General features: G+C 49.5%; 1 pseudogene across 1 annotated transcript; it reads left to right on the top strand.

The window, feature by feature from the left end:
* The first annotated feature begins 4,583 nt into the window (after positions 1-4,583).
* Positions 4,584-18,704, top strand: LOC310753744 (inositol polyphosphate 5-phosphatase OCRL-like; annotated as a pseudogene). Its single transcript has 16 exons — positions 4,584-4,589; positions 4,646-4,753; positions 5,466-5,565; positions 5,673-5,884; positions 7,370-7,408; positions 9,396-9,499; positions 10,906-11,041; positions 11,539-11,628; positions 12,123-12,276; positions 13,083-13,292; positions 13,581-13,604; positions 16,044-16,150; positions 16,674-16,758; positions 17,449-17,576; positions 18,394-18,505; positions 18,589-18,704. The product of its transcript is annotated as an inositol polyphosphate 5-phosphatase OCRL-like (transcript).
* Positions 18,705-20,486: the final 1,782 nt, after the last annotated feature.

The raw sequence follows: 20,486 nt of genomic DNA, 5'->3' as shown, positions 1-20,486 counted from the left end.
AGAGAAAACAAACACTCTTTATATACTGAGCAACTTAACAACTTAACGAGCTTGACTACTTAAAGTCACATGACATTGCTAACTTGCCAGCGTCTTAGGTTTCACACCTTAGGTGTATACCTGTGAAGAGATCCAAGGTTTAGAACCTCAAAGCCAAAGTGAGAGCATTTGGGTCAAAATTAAGGGAGAGAAGAATAACAGTGACCTCATTGTGGGAGTTTACTATAGATCCCCAAGCCAAACGGAGGACATAGATGATGCCTTCCTGGAACAGATGGCCAAGCATGCAAAAGGAAGGGAGATAGTAGTAATGGGGGACTTCAATTACCCGGATATTTGTTGGATGTCAAACTCAGCCAAGAGCATAAGGTCAAACAGATTCCTCGCTGGCCTTGCAGACAACTTCATTGTCCAGAAAGTGGGAGAAGCAACAAGAGGAACAGCCATTTTAGATCTGGTCCTAACCAATGTTGATGACCTGGTTAGTGGGGTAGAAGTGGAAGGATCATTAGGCGCGAGTGATCATGCTCTTCTGAAGTTTACTATACAGCGGAAAGGAGCAGCCAAGCATACTAGGACTCAATTTCTCGACTTTAAGAAAGCCGACTTCATAAAACTTAGGGAAGTGCTTGGTGAGATCCCATGGACAGTAATACTAAAAGGAAAGGGAGTTCATGATGGCTGGGAGTTTGTTAAGAGGGAGATAGTAAAAGCACAACTTCAGGCAATACCAATGAGACGGAAACATGGAAGGTGCCTAAAGAAGCCAGGGTGGCTATCTAAAGAACTTTTAACTGAGTTAAGATTAAAAAAGGATGTGTACAAAAAATGGAAAAGGGGGGAAACCACCAAAGAGGAATTCAAACAAATAGCCAGCACGTGTAGACACAAAGTCAGAAAAGCTAAAGCACAGAATGAACTCAGGCTTGCTAGAGAGGTTAAAAGCAACAAAAAAGGCTTTTATGGGTATGTTCGTAGCAAAAGGAAGAACAAAGAAACAGTGGGGTCACTCAGAGGAGAAGATGGTGAAATGCAAACAGGGGACACAGAAAGGGCTGAACTCCTCAATGCCTTCTTTGCCTCAGTCTTCTCCGATAAAGAAAACAATGCCCGACCTGAAGAATTTGGAGCAAATGATTCAGCAGAGGAAACACAGCCCAGAATAACTAAGGAGATAGTACAAGAATACTTGGCTAGTCTAGATGTATTCAAGTCTCCAGGGCCAGATGAACTGCATCCAAGAGTATTAAAAGAACTGGCAGATGTGATCTCAGAACCACTGGCAGTCATCTTTGAGAATTCCTGGAGAACAGGCGAAGTCCCGGCAGACTGGAGGAGGGCAAATGTTGTCCCTATTTTCAAAAAGGGGAAAAGAGAGGACCCAAATAATTACCGCCCAGTCAGTCTGACATCAATACCAGGGAAGATTCTGGAGCAGATCATTAAGCAAACAGTCTGTGAGCACCTAGAAAGGAATGCTGTGATCACCAATAGTCAGCATGGATTTCTGAAAAATAAGTCATGTCAGACTAACCTGATCTCGTTTTTTGACAGAATTACAAGCCTGGTAGATGAAGGGAACACAGTGGATGTAGCCTACCTTGATTTCAGCAAGGCATTTGACAAGGTGCCCCATGATATTCTTGTAAAGAAGCTGGTAAAATGCGGTCTTGACTATGCTACCACTCAGTGGATTTGTAACTGGCTGACTGACCGAACCCAAAGGGTGCTCATCAATGGTTCCTCTTCATCCTGGAGAAGAGTGACTAGTGGAGTGCTACAGGGTTCTGTCTTGGGCCCGGTCTTATTCAACATCTTTATCAACGACTTGGATGATGGACTCAAGGGCATCCTGATCAAATTTGCAGATGACACCAAACTGGGAGGGGTGGCTAACACCCCAGAGGACAGGATCATACTTCAAAACGACCTTGACAGATTAGAGAACTGGGCCAAAACAAACAAGATGAATTTTAACAGGGAGAAATGTAAAGTATTGCACTTGGGCAAAAAAAATGAGAGGCACAAATACAAGATGGGTGACACCTGGCTTGAGAGCACTACATGTGAAAAGGATCTAGGAGTCTTGGTTGACCACAAACTTGACATGAGCCAACAGTGTGACGCGGCAGCTAAAAAAGCCAATGCAATTCTGGGCTGCATCAATAGGAGTATAGCATCTAGATCAAGGGAAGTAATAGTGCCACTGTATTCTGCTCTGGTCAGACCTCACCTGGAGTACTGTGTCCAGTTCTGGGCACCACAGTTCAAGAAGGACATTGACAAACTGGAACGTGTCCAGAGGAGGGCAACCAAAATGGTCAAAGGCCTGGAAACGATGCCTTATGAGGAACGGCTAAGGGAGCTGGGCATGTTTAGCCTGGAGAAGAGGAGATTAAGGGGTGATATGATAGCCATGTTCAAATATATAAAAGGATGTCACATAGAGGAGGGAGAAAGGTTGTTTTCTGCTGCTCCAGAGAAGCGGACACGGAGCAATGGATCCAAACTACAAGAAAGAAGATTCCACCTAAACATTAGGAAGAACTTCCTGACAGTAAGAGCTGTTCGACAGTGGAATTTGCTGCCAAGGAGTGTGGTGGAGTCTCCTTCTTTGGAGGTCTTTAAGCAGAGGCTTGACAACCATATGTCAGGAGTGCTCTGATGGTGTTTCCTGCTTGGCAGGGGGTTGGACTCGATGGCCCTTGTGGTCTCTTCCAACTCTATGATTCTATGATTCTATGATTCTATGACTGGGAACAGTTGTGGACCACCGGTATGAAATTTACGGCATGTAATGCCTTAAGAGAGAATATTATGAAAATGATTTACAGGTGGTACATGACCCCAGTCAAGCTTGCGAAAATTTATCATTTGCCCGATAATAAATGTTGGAAATGTAAAGAAAATGTAGGTACATTCTTTCACCTTTGGTGGACGTGCCCAAAGATTAAGGCTTTCTGGGAGATGATATATAATGAAATGAAAAAGGTATTTAAATATACCTTCCTGAAGAAACCAGAGGCCTTTCTCCTGGGCATAGTCGGCCAATTGGTGCCAAAGAAGGATAGAACTTTCTTTTTTTTATATATAAAATATTTATTAAGGTTTTAAAAGTTTATATAAAATAGAAAAAACAAAACAAAAAACATAAACAGTAAAAATACATACAAAACATACAAAACACATACAACAACAAGTATAATTTCAATCCCTTATATTCATAAAACTTACTTTCCCGACCTCCTCATACCTCCCCTTTCTGTATTCCAATCTCTAATTAATTCAATTCAGCAAATCCTTCCCCTAATTTCTGTATAATTTTTAACCTTTCTTTTCTTAATCACATAATCATTACAGCTTATAACCACTTAATTTCTGAATCAACATCGTTCTAACCTTCAATAATTTTACAATGTTTCCTAAGATAGTCCTTAAATTTCTTCCAATCTTCTTCCGCCGTCTCTTTTCCCTGGTCTCGGATTCTGCCGGTCATTTCTGCCAGTCCCATATAGTCTATAACCTTCATCTGCCATTCTTCCACGGTGGGTAGATCTTCTAAGGATAGAACTTTCTTTATGTATGCAACAACAGCAGCAAGAATACTTATTGCAAAGCATTGGAAGACACAAGAGCTACCCACCCTGGAAGAGTGGCAGATGAAGGTGATGGATTATATGGAATTGGCGGAAATGACTGGCAGAATCCGTGACCTGGGAGAAGAGTTGGTGGAAGAAGACTGGAAGAAATTTAAAGACTATCTTCAGAAACATTGTAAAATTAATGAATCTTAAAATGATGTTGGACTGAAAATAAGTGGCATTAGCAACAAATTTAATAAGAATATGCAAAAATGAATTGATAAATGGATGGAAATATAGAGTTATAATATGTTAAGATATAGAGTTAGGATAAACGAAAGAGGGTAAGGATTTGCTGACTTGATTATTTAAATGGGAATACAAAAAGGGGAGGTGTGAGGAGGCCAAGGAAATAAGATAACGAGTTAGGGTTACAAAAATGGATTTGTTTTTATTTTCCTTTTCTTACTTTATGTATTTTTCTATGTTTCTTTTATTGTATTTTTTTCTTTTTATATGATCTTTTAAATTTATATCTTTGTAAAACTCCAATAAATATCTTTAAAAAAAATAAATGGAAACACAGAAGGCTAGCCATTTAGGAGGTTTGCAAAGAGGACAAGGGTGTTACGGGGTAATCTTCTAGCAAACAAGCTTGGCACAGCAGATCTGAGAGGTGGTTTTCTGCTCCCGGAAAGCCAGCCTGGAAACCAGGTTGCCAGGTGAAGGAAGAATGGAAAGATCAACCAACTCACTTGCCTTCAAAGAATTTCTGGTTGCCTGTGGCTACTGGGATAGTGCTTAGATATCAGGCTGGCTGACACATCTTAAAAAATACAAGGAAAAGGCTTTTTTTCTTTCATTAGCAAAGCTCCTTTGGGGCCCCGAATAGCTAAGCTGAGGAGGAAGTGGCTGGTATTACTTGTTTGTTCTTGGTCCTGATCTTGCCTGCCCTTGCACACTCCTGTTGTCTTTGCATATTTAACCAGCACGTCTGTTCCGATGGGAGTCCTATTCCTGCAGTTCCACATCCTTCTCTTTGGCACTTGGGCATTCGGTTCCAGGAGCTGGACCTGAGCACAGAGGCTTTCTTCTACTTGGACTCGACAAAGGAGCAAGAGTGGCTGACAGCTGTGGGAAAGGCTTTGCGTTCCAAATCCAAGTACAAGAAAGTAAGTCCAACCCCACCCATTTCTTCAGCAGCCAGACAGCTGTCAGGAGCTGGAGTGAGGAGGAGGAGGAGGAGGTCAGCAAGAAAAAACTCCTGGTGTCAGTGGTGTTTTATTCAAAAGAAGCCAACATTCTTTATTCAAAGAAACCCAAACCGTGCAGGCCTAGTGATCACAGAAACCTTTCCCAACAGGTCTTGCCCCAGTGAGGTAGTTGTGAAGGCTGAAGGTTGCTACCCTCCCACCACTCTCTGAAGTCTCCTCCTCCCCCTGGTCCTTCCCAAGCAACCTGAGACTCTGACACCTTGCCTGTCTTTGCTCCATCCTCTTAATTTCTCTGTGTTCTGGGAGACCAGCAGGGAGGGGAGCTGATCGCAGCAGGATGGGGAGACCCCCTGGCTTCTTCAGCAGCCTGCCTGATCTCTGCCTCTTGACCCCCGCCTCAAGCCTCCACTTCTGCCTCGGATTCTGGACTGCTGTTTGCCGTAGAATCTTCCTGCCCTCCTGCCTCTTCAGTTTCCAACACCTCCTCTTGCTCACAGTCTGCTCCCTCTTCTCCCTCTGACGACCCCCCACCAGTTCCCTGGCTCTGAGCCTTCTTCCCTTGGGGGATCCCCAGTTGGTGCCACCTGCCACTCCTATCTGCATCCAGCCGGCCCAGGACAGCAAGCAATGAACAGAGCTGATAGACATCCCAGTACCTTGCATCTTCTAGGTGCAGCTGGTGCTCATCTTTGTCAGGAAGGACCAGCTCAGCCGCATCAAGGAAGTGATGAGGGAGACAGTGGGCACAGGCATCATGGGGAAGATGGGGAGTAGACCCTGACAGCGGAATTCCCCACGTCTATCTTTCTGTCTGTCTATCTGTTTTTCTAATCTCTGCCAACCAGTTCCCCCCTCTTTCCTGCTTGCTCACTAACAGCCATCTTTGCTCCGCCCCTGCAGGGTAACAAGGGGTGTGTGGCCGCGAGGTTTGTCTGCAACAATACCAGCTTCTGCATGGTCAATTCCCACCTTGCTGCCCACGTGGAAGACTTTGAGCGCCGAAACCAGGATTACAAGGATATCTGTGCCCAGATGAGCTTCCTGCCCCCTGACCAGGGTCTGCCGCAGCTGACAATCATGAAAACGAGTGCGTTTTGAGGGCTTGGAGGGAGAGAGCCTTGGCTGATGTAACTTGTTGGTCTCCGCTATCTGGAGAAGCAAACTGAGTCATGTTTCTGTAACTTTCCTGCCTGTGTGTAGCTCAGGGTAGGCAGCATTTGTTGTTGTTTAGTTGTTTAGTCGTGTCCGCCTCTTCGTGACCCCCTGGACCAGAGCACGCCAGGCCCTCCTATCTTCCACTGCCTCCCGCAGTTTGGTCAAACTCATGCTAGTAGCTTCGAGAACACGGTCCAACCATCTTGTCCTCTGTCGTCCCCTTCTCCTTGTGCCCTCCATCTTTCCCAACATCAAGGTCTTTTCCAGGGAGTCTTCTCTTCTCATGAGGTGGCCAAAGTCTTGGAGCCTCAGCTTCACGATCTGTCCTTCCAGTGAGCACTCAGGGCTGATTTCCTTCAGAATGGAGAGGTTGGATCTTCTTGCAGTCCATGGGACTCTCAAGAGTCTCCTCCGGCACCAGAATTCAAAAGCATCCATTCTTCGGTGATCAGCCTTCTTTATGGCAGGCAGCATAATGCTCTCCAAATGTTGATAGACCAAAATTCCCATAATTGCTAAGAATTGACCTTGCTGACTGGGGCTCATGAGAGTTCCACTTCAGCAACACCAGGAGGGTGCAGTGTCGGCGATCCCTGCTGCTGCAGCTGCACCACTAAGGTTTCTACTAGAGCAGCCAGTAGAGAGCAACATAAAGCGAGTGGCAGAGATGTATTAGATTAGATTATAGCAAATGTGGGCAACTTCTCCAGTGATCGGGGTGGGAGTTGCAGTTTGTTAAGGGCAGTAAGGCGAAAGCAGAGCGGCCATTTTGCATGGAGAAGGTTCCAGGCTCAGTCACCAGTGTGTGCAGATCGGGCTGGGCATGATCTCTGCCTGAAAGCTGCTGCCAGTCCATGTAGTCAGTCCTGAGCTTGATGGGTCAATGGTCTGCCTCAATATAAGGTAGCTTCCTATGTTCCTGTGTACTACAGCAGGGTTTGGAGGGCCACAAGCGCCCTGCCCATGAATTAACGTACCAGGGGAAATTCGAAAAGTCTTTGCTGAAAGGACATCAAAGCAGGGGCCAGGTGAACCTCTTTGGGAGATTATTCTGAAAGGTCGGGTGCCATGACTGAAAAGGCCCTGCCATGCTTGAAAGAGCAGGAGTTCCCTGGGAAAGGGATTCTAGTCAGTGGAGAGGCAGTGCAAACATAAGTGGGCCTTCTTCTGGTACCCTTTTCCCAAACCTTGAAACACTTGAAAGGCCAAATGGGATGCTCTGAATTGGGCCTGGAAGCAGTTCAAGAGCCAGTCTAGTTCACAGAGCACTAGCCTAATATGATCATACTGCCCAATCCTAGTTATCAGTCTTACTACATATTGCAGGAAGTGGCAGCAGGCTGCCCCCCCGCCCCCCGACCCCGTGAGCTAGCCTGTAGCTGTGGTTGCTTTGCTTTTTTCCAGCATTGTCATCTGATCACTAAAAATGAGCTTCAGAGACTTCTGACCTACGACCAGGTGAGAGACATCTTTGTGTTATATGTGGTGGTTTAGGATATTGCCCTGTTTATTTCCTTTGTCTGGGATACCCCAGCCTAGGCTAGAGAAGCCACTTTCAGGCAGTTAGGAGCAAAGAACATAGGATGACTGCGACTTCTACAAATGCTTTTTAAGGTTGCAGGTTTGTGCAACCTGAATTAGAAGCAAGTCCCAATTAAGTTGGAGGGTTGCCTTGGAATAAGTAGGACTGCTCTGCAGTTTCCCAGTTAGAGGGCTTTCCTAGCTCAGCACACGCTCCAGATGTTGTTGGACTCCCATCAGCCCCAGCATAGCTGCTGTCCAGCAATATCTAAAGGTCTAAGGTTTCCTGCTCTAGGTTTTGCATCTGTCTGGAAAATCTGCGTTGCTCACATGTTCTTATCAGCAGATACTTCCATTAAGTCCAATTAAATTGCTGGTGCTTTTTGTTTTACATTTTTCTCTCCAAGGTTTGTGTGTTCATCATGTTGACGACCTTTCTCCCACTTGGCATAAGGATCATTGGTATTTTGTGTTGAAACAGAGGCCTGATTGCTGCACCTTATGGTGGATTTAAACTCTGTGAGCGTAGTCATGCCTTAGCCCTTTGAGAAGGATGCTGCAAGGAAGGCAAGGGGGGGCAGCCTCAGACTTCCAACATACGCAAAACCATCATAAAACATTAAAAACTTCCCTAAAGGCTGTATAGTTACTTATCTCCTTGACATCTGACGGGAGGGTGTCCCACAGGGCAGGTGCCACTACTCAGAAGGCCCTCTGCCTGCTTCCCTGTAACTTTGCTTCTCACAGTGAGGAAACCGCCAGAAGGCCCTCGGTGCTGGACCCTGATGCCTGGGCTGAACAATGGGGATGGAGACACTCTTTCAGGGCTGAGGCCATTTAGGGCTTTAAAGGTTGGCACCAACACTCAGAATTGTGCTCAGAAACGTCCTGGGAGCCAACGTAGGATGCGAAAGGATGGTTTTGCAGTTGCTCATAGTGTCGGGGTGTATTCTGGTGGTTGTTAACAGTTTGTATGGATTATTGGTACATATAACATTGCATATTGTAGGTATGGCTAACCTGTGGTCTGCCAGATGTTACTGAGCTGCAGTTCCTGTTGGCTCCAGCCATCATGGCCAGTAATCAGGGATGATGGGAATTGTAGTTCTGCAGCATTGTGAGGGCCACGTGTCTGCTGCTCCTGAGTTAGAGGATTTTCCTGTCGTGTGATGCAGCAAAGTAATTTAAGATGACATGGGGCAAAAATGCACAAGCATCCTGTACCTTTAATAATTGTGTATAAGATAGGATTTCAGCAGGTATACCCCTTTTTTTGCACTTGGCTAACCTACTAGTAGGGACGCGGGTGGCGCTGTGGGTTAAACCACAGAGCCTAGGGCTTGACGATCAGAAGGTCGGCAGTTCGAATCCCCGCGACGGGGTGAGCTTCCCTTGCTCGGTCCCTGTTCCTGCCAACCTAGCAGTTCGAAAGCACGTCTAAGTGCAAGTAGATAAATAGGTACCGCTCTGGCGGGAAGGTAAACACCGTTTCTGTGTGCTGCTCTGGTTCACCAGAAGCGGCTTAGTCATGCTGGCCACATGACCCGGAAGCTGTATGCCGGCTCCCTTGGCCAATAAAGCGAGATGAGCGCCGCAACCCTAGAGTCGGTCACAACTGAACCTAATGGTCAGGGGTCCCTTTGTAGTTGTTGTTGTTGTTTAGTCGTTTAGTCGTGTCCGCCTCTTCGTGACCCCATGGACCAGAGCACGCCAGGCACTCCTGTCTTCCACTGCCTCCCGCAGTTTGGTCAGACTCATGTTTGTAGCTTCGAGAACACTGTCCAACCTGGGGTCCCTTTACCTTTAACCTACTAGTACTTCACCTTGGTCTTCCAGCACAACAGTGGCTGTTAATAGATTCCATTGTCAGGCAACAGGGGGTCTTTTGCTTCTCTGCTGATAAGCGATTTCTTTTTGGCTTTAGCTAAACATTCAGCGTACCCAAAAGACAGCTTTTGCTGATTTCACAGAGGGAGAGATCAAGTTCATCCCGACGTACAAATTTGACTCTAAAACAGATCCTGCTTGATAGTTGAGCCTTTGTAAGTAAGTCCTCTCAAACATTCTTCTGCAAGGCTTGTTTGTTTTTCCTAGTCTGCTGAGATGCTAGTAGTGTCCTGCCTTTCCATCCTCCTGAGCAGGCTAGTAAAACATATATTTTAAACATGGCTTTCTGCTAAGCAAGCTGTTGGAGGAGGGCTAGAGTTGAGGGCTGGACGGACTTCCTTTCCTCTGCAGCCAGAATGGACACCAAGCCACGGAGGAAGAGAGAGATCCAGCTCTCCTTCACCTGCTCACTTTGCTTGCATGGAATTCCGGGTTGCCAAAGGCTGCTAGGCGAGTTGTGAAATGCAAGGCTGTGATATGTTGTCTTCCTCAAGCCATCCCTGCTCTGGAAATGTTTTGGCTCCTTTTCCCCACATTTGTCCTGATAACCAGCATCCTCTGTTTCGTGGTGTGTATAAGCAGTGTTGCAGTTCCTTGAAAGGTGCAGCAGGCTGAATGAGAATCCTCTTTGTGTCAAGGAAGTCTGGGAATTAGACTTGGTGCTCTCTCATAAGAGCATGAGAGCAGCCCTGCTGGATCAGGCCATTGGTCCATCTGGCCCAGCATCCTGTTCTCACATTGGCCAATGAGATGCCTCTTGGGGAGCCCACAAACAGGACCTGGGTGCAACAGCACGCTCCCCTCCTCCAAGCCATACTGCTTCTCTTGGTGGAGTATGTTCTGTGGCCATTATGGCTAGTAGCCATTGAGCCTCACCATCCATGATTTGGCATATTCTTGTGGTTCTTGACAACTGTCAGAAGCCACCTAGGCCTGCTAGTTTCATTGCTCTTGCTGTGGTAATGGGGAAATCAAAAGGACAGGCGGAACATGTAGTGACAAAGCCGGAAAAGGGCAGGCTCCTTTGGGCAGCATTTCAGGTGCCAGAAAGGGTCTTTTGGATCACTGAAAAAATAGTGTCTGAACAAGAATAACGGGGCCCCTTGCTTTGGGGAAGGATCATCATTTGGTGGTGTGCCATATGCTTTGTATGCAGAGTCTCAAGTTGAAAGGCACCTCCACCTGAAAAAGGATTGGGCCACAGAGAGCTGCTGCCAGCCAGAGGAGACTTAATTAATGAATTGTGGGGTTGGAAGGGTTTCACGAGGGTCATCTAGTCCAACCCCCTGCAATGTAGGAATCCAAACTGGGGGAGGTCAGAAATTCATTCTGACCTGGTAGATGGCAGCTTTTGATTTCCTGACAACTCTCTCCATGAGGCAAAATGCCTGCACACCTGCAAGGTCCGCCCCTTCAGAAGTTGGACTCCCAAGCCCCATCATCTCCAGCTCTTAACCGTGGTCAAGATCACAGGCCGTGTGTGGAGCCAAAGTTGGACTGCGTGAGCCTTGTGTGTTGCCTCAGCCAGTCCAACTGTCTCCTTGCAGTGGGAAGTGCCGTGTGCCAGCATGGTGTGAGCCAATCCTCTGGAGAGGAGGCAGCGTGAATCAGCTCAGCTACCGAAGCCACATGGAATTGAAAAGGAGCAACCACAAGCCCGTCAGCTCCCTCTTCCTCACAGGGGTAAGACCTGCCCTGGCCAGGGCTATCGTCTATTCAGGGTTTTTAGTTGCCTGCTATGTGGCACCTCCTCGAATCTGGGCAGGCCCTGACCAACAACCAGGCCCCTTTCCACAGAGCTCCTCCTTGGCCAATGACTTCCGGTGCAAGGAGTGGGCAGGTTTTGGCTCTGTTAAATCCCTAGGCTTCCATTCTCCACTCTTCTGAGTACACGCTGCTCCTGCAGGCATGGCAGACCACATGGGATGAACTGTATACCTTAACCGTTGGCTCCATTCATGCAATGGAGCTTCTGTGGTACTTGGCTTGGAGCATTTGGCTTCAGCCCATTGGCTCTGGAAGTCACAGCCGCTGCCATCCTGGGGAAGCTCTCAGAGTTACAGTACTTGCCTCTTTCAGGGCTGGGAACAGGGGGGTGCATCAGGCCTTTCTGCTCTTAACTCATGCCCCCCCCCCTTTCAGTCGATAGCTCCAACAAATGTGCTCTGCCCCCCCCATAGGTGAAGGTTGTGGCTGACCGACGGTACCGGAAAGTGTTTGAGGATATTGTTCAGTTGATGGACAGGATGGAGAACGAATTCCTTCCCTCCCTGGAGGGAGGTAAAGACGAATAGGATCCTCTCCAACCCCTTAAAGAGGGTTTGCTGCAAAAAGACCAGGGGGGAAAGAAGCCCTTGGCCCATCTAGCTCAGTCTTGAGCGGTTCCCCAGGATTTCCGGGTGATCTCTCCCAGCCCTACCTGGAGATGCTGGGGATAGAACCTGGGACCTTTGCATGCAAGGCCGATGCCCTTCCACTGAGCGGCAGCCTCTTCCTCTTCTTCGCAGGCAAAGACTCCAGGGGTAGCCAGCGTGGTGCCCTCCAGATGCTGGACTACAACTCCCATCATCCCCAGCCAACATGGCCAGTGGCAAGTGCAGCAATATCTGGAGAGCCCCACGTGGACCTGTTGCATGTGCAGTCCCCTAAATGAGAGCCCGGGGCCAAGGACAAACTTCCCCCTGGAGCACGTTTCCTTGCCTCTGCTGAAGGCAAGCACTCTCTTTCCTCCCCCCCCCCTTTTGCTCTGCAGTTTCCGTTTGAGAATGTGAAGTTCCGGCAGCTGCAGAAGGAGAAGTTCCAGATCACAAACAACGGGCAGGTCACCCTCCACTTCTCCTTTATCCCCAAGCTCAGTGACAGCCAGTATTGGAAGCCATGGCTTTGCGCTGAGCCCTGCGAGGGATACTTGGAGCCCAGCGCGTCTCTCTCTGGAATCAGAGAACTGTAGAGTTGGAAAGGGACCCCAAGGGTCATCTAGGGAAGGCCTTCCTTTTCTCCTCCTCTTCCCAACCCTCCTCCCTCAAACCTTGGGAGTTTGGTAGAGCAGGGGAGGCTTAACATTTGTGGGCTGCATTGCCCCATGCTCAAGCCTCCAAGGGCCACACGTCAAAGCAGCGGAGCCCAAAGTGTAAAAGTGTGTGTGGCCAGCTTTAAACAAACACACACACACAAATGAATTGAAGCCAAACAATGCTGGAGGGTCCCCAAACACCTTTTGGCATCGCAGGGAACCAGTGAGAGCAGTCCGTCCAAAAATTACTTTTTTAAAACAATGCGTATTTTTATGTTGTGGAGGCACAAAAATATCTTGGGGAACATATAGAACTAGCCAAACTTTTAAAAACTCAATGAAATGTAAACTAAAAAAGAAAGTTACATTGGGGGCGCAAAAATCCTTTCCCTTTTTATATTCTTTTGTTAGGATCACTTTCTCTTACCCTCCAGTATCCTGTCACCATCTTCTGTGCAGCTGCTGCTTTGGAGGACTAGAGAGGAAAGTGGGGGGGGGGGCTGAGTCACTTCTTCTCCTAATTCTTGAAGTTAAGGTTTCCCCCATACACCTGTGAGAACAGGATGCTGTACTAGATGGGCCATTGGCCTGATCCAGCAGGCTCGCATTGTGTCCTTCTGTTCAATTCTTCACTGTCTTCACTTTTAATTTACAGACAAGCAAACCTGGCTGTGCCAAAGAGTGTATCTACCTGACCTCCTCCCGTTTTAGGTGAGACGGTGGACATTTCCCTGGATGTGTACGTCAGCAAGGAAGAGAAGATTGAGGCTATCTTTGTCCTTCACCTTGACCGTGGCAAGGACTATTTCCTCACCATCAGTGGGAGCTACCTACCAAGCTGCTTCGGGACCTCCTTGGAAGCCTTGTGCTGGATGTCTACCCTTCCCACCCTGCTTCCCTGCTTGAAAAACAGCTGCTCTTCCACTCAGAAATGTGGGGGCTGGGGGTCCTCCGCTGCATTCCGCTTCAGCTTCTGTAGCTGTGCATCCGCTTCCTGTGTGCTGTTCATGCCCTTTGTTTGCCTTGACTGAGTCATCCCAGGTTCTGGTCCTCCCACCTGCCCTTTCGCAGGGCCACTGAACCGTGTGCATTTCCCTGCCATCTGCCCAGATACTGTTCAGCCAACGGGCTGTTTCTTTCTCTTCTCAGGGCCTGTGCCATTAACACCCTTGGTTGTCTTTTGCTCTTGCCTTCCTCCTCTGATCTCAGGGAGAAGACAGCTTCCTAGAAAAGGTAACAGTTGGTTTGCTATCCTCTAGATGTTCTTGTAGCGGGCTCAAATCAGGTACAGGCAACGCCCCGTTTACACGGGGGTTGCGTTCCGAGGTACCGTGCGTTTAAATGAAATTGCGTATATTGGGGACAGCATTGGAAAAGCCTGCAAACACCCTCTAAACTTCCGGAAGCCCTTTGGAAAGGCCTTTTGAAAACCAGCAGCCTCCCTGCAAAACTCCTTGCTCCAACTCTCCACAGGCCTGAGAGGTCGGTGCCAAAGCTCCTGGGAGGGAGTCGAGATGCTGTTTCCATGCCACTTTGCCGCTTTTGTGCTCTTGGGGGGGGGGACATTTTTGCCCCTTCAAGTGCCCCTTCCAGCTTTGCGGCAGTGTGCATGTGCCTCGAAGGCACGTAAATGGAGTTGCCCTTGTCAACGATCAGCAGCTGCTCCATGCAGTGGCAGCTGGTCCCTTAGGGCAAACCAGGCACTACCCCACCAACCTCACCTGCCTGCCTTCTGACTCAAATCCAGTCCAGGTGGTGACTCTAGCTCTCTGCGTTTTTCTCTTCCCTAGTCTCAACGTGGCCCTTGTAGAACTCGGCAGAGGAGAACGGAGACGAAACCAGAATTTGCCAGCACTGCTTGTAACTGATTTTGCGCTGCTTGACTCTGGGTCCGCTTGCGATTGGCAGCACGGGAGGCAGAAAGCCCAGTCTCATGATGCAGGCGCCAGCCCCCTCTGGCCCCAAGAGCCAGTTTTCTCCTTGTTTCTGTGCTCAGCCACTGCTGCACAGGCTATGCCACTCTGGCTTACTCTTACCACCTGAGCACTGGCATTTGGGAAGCGGTAGTGGCTGCTTTGGGGTGGCTCAGGGAAATGTCACTCCTCTCGAAATCAGATATACTTGGGTGTATTATCCTAGCCACAAGGAGACAGTGGTGACTGTCAATTTGGACAGCTGTAGACATTGAGAATCATGGAGGATATGTTTATCAGTGGCTACCGGTCAGGGCTATTTCTTGCCACTATTATCACAAACCACATGCTTTTGATTACCAGTTTCTGGGGAACATGATGGACAGAGTGCTCTTGTCCCCGTGTCCCTATGGACTCCCAAGGGCATGTGGTTGGCCATTCTGGGAACAAAATGCTGATCTAACCCAGCAAGGCTCCTGTGTATTTTAGCATGCACCAGCTACTCTTGCACTAAGACTCTGATACAGTATGTGTCATTCCCCACATCAATACTCTCTCTCTCTCTCTCTCTCTCTCTCGACAGGGGCGGGGAGTATTGGTGGCGGGATGAACTGGGTCCTAATCAACAGCTGCCCTGGGGATGAGGGGATCAAATTCTCCATCCTTGTCAACTCCTTTTAGTGATGGGCTGCTTGCCACTGCTGTGCTCCTAAAGCTCTCTTGCTCCCCCCTCCTCTCTTTCTCTTTCTCTTGAATGTGGTAGCTTGAGATAGAACTAACCACCCTGAACATTTCTGGAGAGGAAGATGGGAAGGAGGCAGGAGGCATGGTTCACCAGCTGCTGTGTGCTGCATTGCCCAGACAAAGTCGTGGGCTGGGGCTCCAGCTGTTGCTCAGTTTCTACCACTGCCTCTGCAACGTGCTCTAGACAAGGGGTGGTGAACATGTGACCCCATCATCTCATCATGCTGGCTGGGGCTGCAGCCCATCAACCTATGAAGGCCCATCCATGTTCTGTTGCTGTTTTTGTTACTTATTTCCTGCCCTTCACCCTAAGGTCCCAGGGCAGGTTCCAGCAATTTAAATAAAATGTTAGCCAAACCTCATGACCACAGCTGCATATTCAGTAAGCTTTTGGGTGAACTGCACATCCGGAGTGGGAGGATTACGAGCTGCATATTAATAGGGGGAGGGGGAGCTTGGATTTGGGGTGCGAGCAATTTGTTTTTTGTTTTCCCCCTTGAGATGCTTGCTGTGGCTAGGGCCGGGCAATACGTCAATATAGATATATTTTCAAATCAGCTTGAAGTCTAGATAGTGAGACTGGTTTCATAATTTCTGACCTGGCAATATATTGCAAATCATGATGTGTGTGTGTACTATGCAAAAAACACCATGTGGGGGGAAACTGTGAAGCCAGACAATGCTTCTCTAGATTCCTGCAGCCCCTGTGGACTCTGCCGGTTCAGCTTTCCCCTGCCCTCCTGCAGGGGGCAGCAGAAATCACAATGCGGGGGAAACCGTGAAGCCAGCGAATGCCTCTACATAGCTCCATCTTATTTCAGACATCGTGATATATTGGTGTATTGCAATGTTTAGCTAGTGATATATCACTGTGTTGAAAGCCAGCTATCACCCAGCCCTAGTTGTGGCCTCAGAGGGCAAGACTTGTCCACCCAGCTGGAGCAAGGAAAGAATGCATACAGGCACACATTCTGTCAGGCTCTCATGCCAGTCCCCCTTGTCATTGGACCTCCAGGAGAAGCAGTTTCTGGATATCGTACCCCAGGATGGTGATGACTCCACTGAGCGGCCAAGGAGATCTGCCTTTTGGTGGACCACCTCTTCAAGAATGCCTGCCACCAGGTGAGCTGAGGGGGACGGTACCATTGAAAGGATGGGTGTGGGCTGGAATCCAGTACCAGTTTTGGGGTGTGCAGGTTCCAAACGTCCCAATTGATTTATATCTTAGCTACCGACTCGCTCTTACAAACTCCTGCTGTGAGTATAGTGGCACCTTGGTGGAGCGGCAGCGGGTGGGACATCCAGCATACGGTCTTCCTTAGAGCGGCTCAGAAGAACCCAAGTGTTCCCAACCATTGTCTGTCTCTCCCTAGCAAAGCGGCTCTCTGAGACTGGCCACTAGAAGAAGCGGGGAATGATTTCACTCTCCCATTGCCCCAAATCAGGAGAAGGGTAGTAGGAATGCTACTGTGGAAAGCAGGCGGGATACAATTCTCAGCCCTTGCGCCAGCTCTCTTGGTGATGGGCTTCTCTCCACTGTGGCATTCCTCGACCTCACATTATGCACCCCAGGGCTGGATTGTTCTTCATGCTATCCAGGATGTACCTCATCCCTTCCGAACGCATGGGTGATACTCTGCTTCAGGAGGACCTCTTCCAGACCCCGGGGACGCAGGACGAGCTGCAGGAGATAACTGAGTGCCTGGACACCAGCATTTCCGAGACGATCCGTATCCTCTCTGGGGGACATTGTTGGGGAGCAGGGCTGCTTGGTGGTTTTCTTTCGCTCTTGGCTGGAGTGGACCTCACTTTTATATACCTGGTGGCTTAGGTTCCTAGGCCAGCCCATCCTTAAGGCTCTGGGACACAGCACAATGAAATGCCCACAGTCAAGTCCAGTCATGCATCCAAACAGCTTCACAGCTTTAACCCCCATTTGAAAACATCAGCCTGGCTAGATAGAGCAGAGGTGGGGAATCTTGACAGGCCCGCAGGCCCCACATCTAGCATCATACGTGGTGTCAAGGTAAAGACATGGCTGCAAAGGAGCTTCAAGGGTGCGTTCAATTGTTCTTTGGCAAGCAGGGTTTGTTGACCGCACTTTTGGAGTTGACCACTAGTATTTGCTGTTTGGATTGAAACCATGCCTGCAGAAGGACATTTCCTCGGCAGATCAGCTTTGCAGGCAGCTTCGTCAAGAGGGGAGGTGTGGGATAATTACAGTGGGGTGGCTCAGTTGGTAGAGCGTGACACTCTTAGTCTCAGGGCTGCGGGTTCAAGGTCCACCTTGCGCCAAAAGGGGAAACTTGCAAGGTGGGCCCAGATGTATAAGGACCAAGCTTCTTGCTTTGGACCAGCCTGGGAAGGAGGCAGGCTGCAGGTAACAGGACAGAACATTTCCCTTGCCAGGCTGTCAATAGCTGGCAGTGACCACTCGGTGGCCGAAGCTCTGCTCATCTTCCTGGAGGCAGTGCCAGAACCAGTCCTTTGCTATGAACTGTATCAGCGCTGCCTTGAGTGCTCACATGACAGCCACCTCTGTTGCCAGGTCGGCCCCAGAGCCCCATCTCTTCCTGGCTGGTCTGTGGTGTGTACAGAAGCATAGAATCAGAAGGGATTTCCAAAGTCATCTAGTCCAAATGTTGCCGCGAGTAACAGGAAATCCACTAAAACATCCCTGAAAGCCAGTAAACCGGCACACTGGCAGGAGGGCTAGTCTGGTCTGGGAAGCCTTGTTAACTGCAGAGGTTGCTGATGTCTCCTTTGATAACCATCCCTCTCCGTTGTGGAGGGGGGTGGGGTGCGCACATGTTGCCTTTTTGCTTTCTGACCAGGACTTGTAACAATAGCCCACCTGTTTCAGTGAACCTCGCTTGAATTTCCAACCCAGGAAGCGGCCATATACTGGGCCATCTAGCTCAGTATTGTCGAAATTGACAAGCAGTGGCTCTCCAGGATTTCAGACAAGGGATGTTCCCTACCCTCCTGGGAGATGCTGGGGGTGGAGCCTGAGACTTTCTGCATGAAAAGCAGGTGGTTTACTGCAGAGCTATGGCCCTTCCCCCAAGATATCTCAGTTGGTAGAGCATAAGACTCTTCATCTCAGTGTCCTGAGTTCGAGTCCCACCTTAGGCATTGCAGGGGGTTCGATTAGTTAACCCTTGTGGTCCCTTCCGACTCTGCAGTTGCATTATTCCCCAAAGTTCCCAGCAGAGTTCTAGTCCGGTTACCATTTTAAACATTCTTTTTTTTTTATGCCAGGTCTAAACCTGCAAACATAACAAGTACACCGTGCTAGTGATCCATGCCCCTCCTCTAGCAAAGCTCTGCACTGAAACTCCAAACCGCCCCTCCCTGTCTTGCAGGTGATCTGCCAGTTGCCGCGGTCGCACCAGAACGTGTTCCGCTTCGTGGTGGCTTTCCTGCGGGAGCTGCTGAAATACTCTGAGAGCAACAATGTCAGTGGCAACATGCTAGGTAAGGCCTGCCTGTCCTGGCTGGGAGCTGGCCTTCCTCCTGCTCCCGCCTCCTCTCATGCAAATGTTTTCGCTTCCCTGCAGCCACCCTCTTCGCCAGCCTCCTGCTACGGCCTCTGCCCAACGTTCTGCCGAGTGCCATCGGCTTCCTCCTGGGCTTCCTGCTGGGGGCGGATGACTGCGAAAGGTGCCAAGCGTGACTGGAGACGAAGTGGGGAGGGAAGAGGCAAGGCCCAGCCTCTGTTCTCTGGTGCCTGCCCTTCCCCTTGTGCCATCTTGCCATGTGCCAGCTCCCTTCCCTGTGCTTTGCCCTTTCCACCTTTTCCTCTTGACTCCTGACACGGTTGCACACTTGGCTTTCCACATGGTTCCAGGGCATTGGCAGCAGGTTCAGGGTGCTTGGGGAGGGACCCTGTTGGAGGACAGTCATTCCCCTGCCCATCCTACTACCACCACTGCTGCTCTCAGTCCCTGCGCAGTAGTCCACGCTCTCCCCTTCTGCTGCAGCTGAGCATGTGCTACTCTTGGTGGGTACCAGGCATAAGGATTCCTGGCCTGTCCTGGGATTGCAGGACCTCTTTCTCTGTCCCCCCAGCCTTGATGCTCATCAAGAAGGGGCAGGGCAGCCACTGTGGCCCACGTACGCCTTAGCCTGCTCTCTATAGTTCAGCTATCTGTCCCCATTCTGCCAAGTAGAGTTCTAGGGTGTTCATTCTTCATGAGACACTAAGCACTGCCTAAAGGGACCAGGGAGGAGGAGGGGGCGCAGGCTGGGAAGCAGGAGGGGAGCTGAGGCAGTGGGTACAGCTGGGTTGGGTTGGGCTCCCCACCCGACCCCAAGTTCTGCAACTTTGTCTTTCTGCTTTTCTGTCCTGGGTTCCTGTACTTGGTGCACACACACTCTTAATTTATTGGGAAGCGGTTGTTTCAAAATGAAAGATCCGTTGTGCAGAGATTGTTCTGGTGTTTGGAGGGGAGCTACACTTGCCTTGGCTGGTTTCTCCACTGCTCTGAAGCTCAGCCAGACTTTCCAAATGTAGCCGCCTTGGGCCCTCGCAGCACACATGAGGGAGAGGCTGTGGAGAGGGGGTGCTGCATGGGGCATCAGGTTGTGCAGATACCATGGAATCTGACTTCGCTCTTCACAACAAGGCTTGCAGGTGCAGAAAGAGGGCTACATTGCTTCCCCAAGGTGTTTCTCAATTGCTTTCCTTCCTCATACTGCTTGCAGCTTGCAAGTTTCAGCCCAGCAGCAGCTGGCTGCGAATTATTGAATAGACTCTTGAGGGGAGGTCTGCCCTCCCCTCTCCCCATTAAGCTTTGTCTCCAGGGCTCAGTGGTAGGAGGGAGAGCAGAGGAAGAAAAAGAACTGGGCTTGGCTTGAGGGGGTTATGAGAGCATATGTGCACCTGGTGCCAAGGGATAAGGCTGCAGAACTGAGCAGAGCACACTTAAGAGCAGGAGGAGCTGAGCCCTGCTCCCGCCACCACCACCAACAGCAACTCCTAGATGTCCACTTGTTCTTCTCAAGGGAGTCCCAAAAATGACCAAAGGAGACTGGAGCTCTGAGAGCAGCTATGGAGACTGCAGAGTCTGGATGGGAGCTCTTTTATTACTTATTTTCATTTGAAGTGGGATGGAGTGGAGGCTAGATGGATCACTTTGAGGGGGGGGAAGCAGGTGCTGAGCAGTGGAACGGGATTGGGAACTTCCCCCTTCCCCACTGAAATAATCCAACTGGGCACCCTAGGAATTGGCAGGGCCAACCTGCGCATGAGGCGTTGCGAGGCCATTGGCTCAAGGGGGGGCAGATCAAGGTCCATAGAGCACCATGCTTGCAGCCATGCCACTATTGTGACCACGGTCAGGCCCTTGTGAGGGTTTCGCCAACACAACCTGCTCCTCTCCAGCCTCCTTTCCTAAAGGAGAAGCAGAGGCAAGGCTCAGGGTGTTTCTGCCTCAAGCAAGAACATCCTCAGCTG

This window comes from Podarcis filfolensis (assembly GCF_964270895.1).
Source record: "Podarcis filfolensis genome assembly, chromosome: W".
NCBI classification, from domain to species: Eukaryota; Metazoa; Chordata; class Lepidosauria; order Squamata; family Lacertidae; genus Podarcis; species Podarcis filfolensis.
The sequence above is the reverse complement of the archived record's forward strand: the minus strand, read 5'-3'. Positions and strand labels throughout refer to the sequence as shown.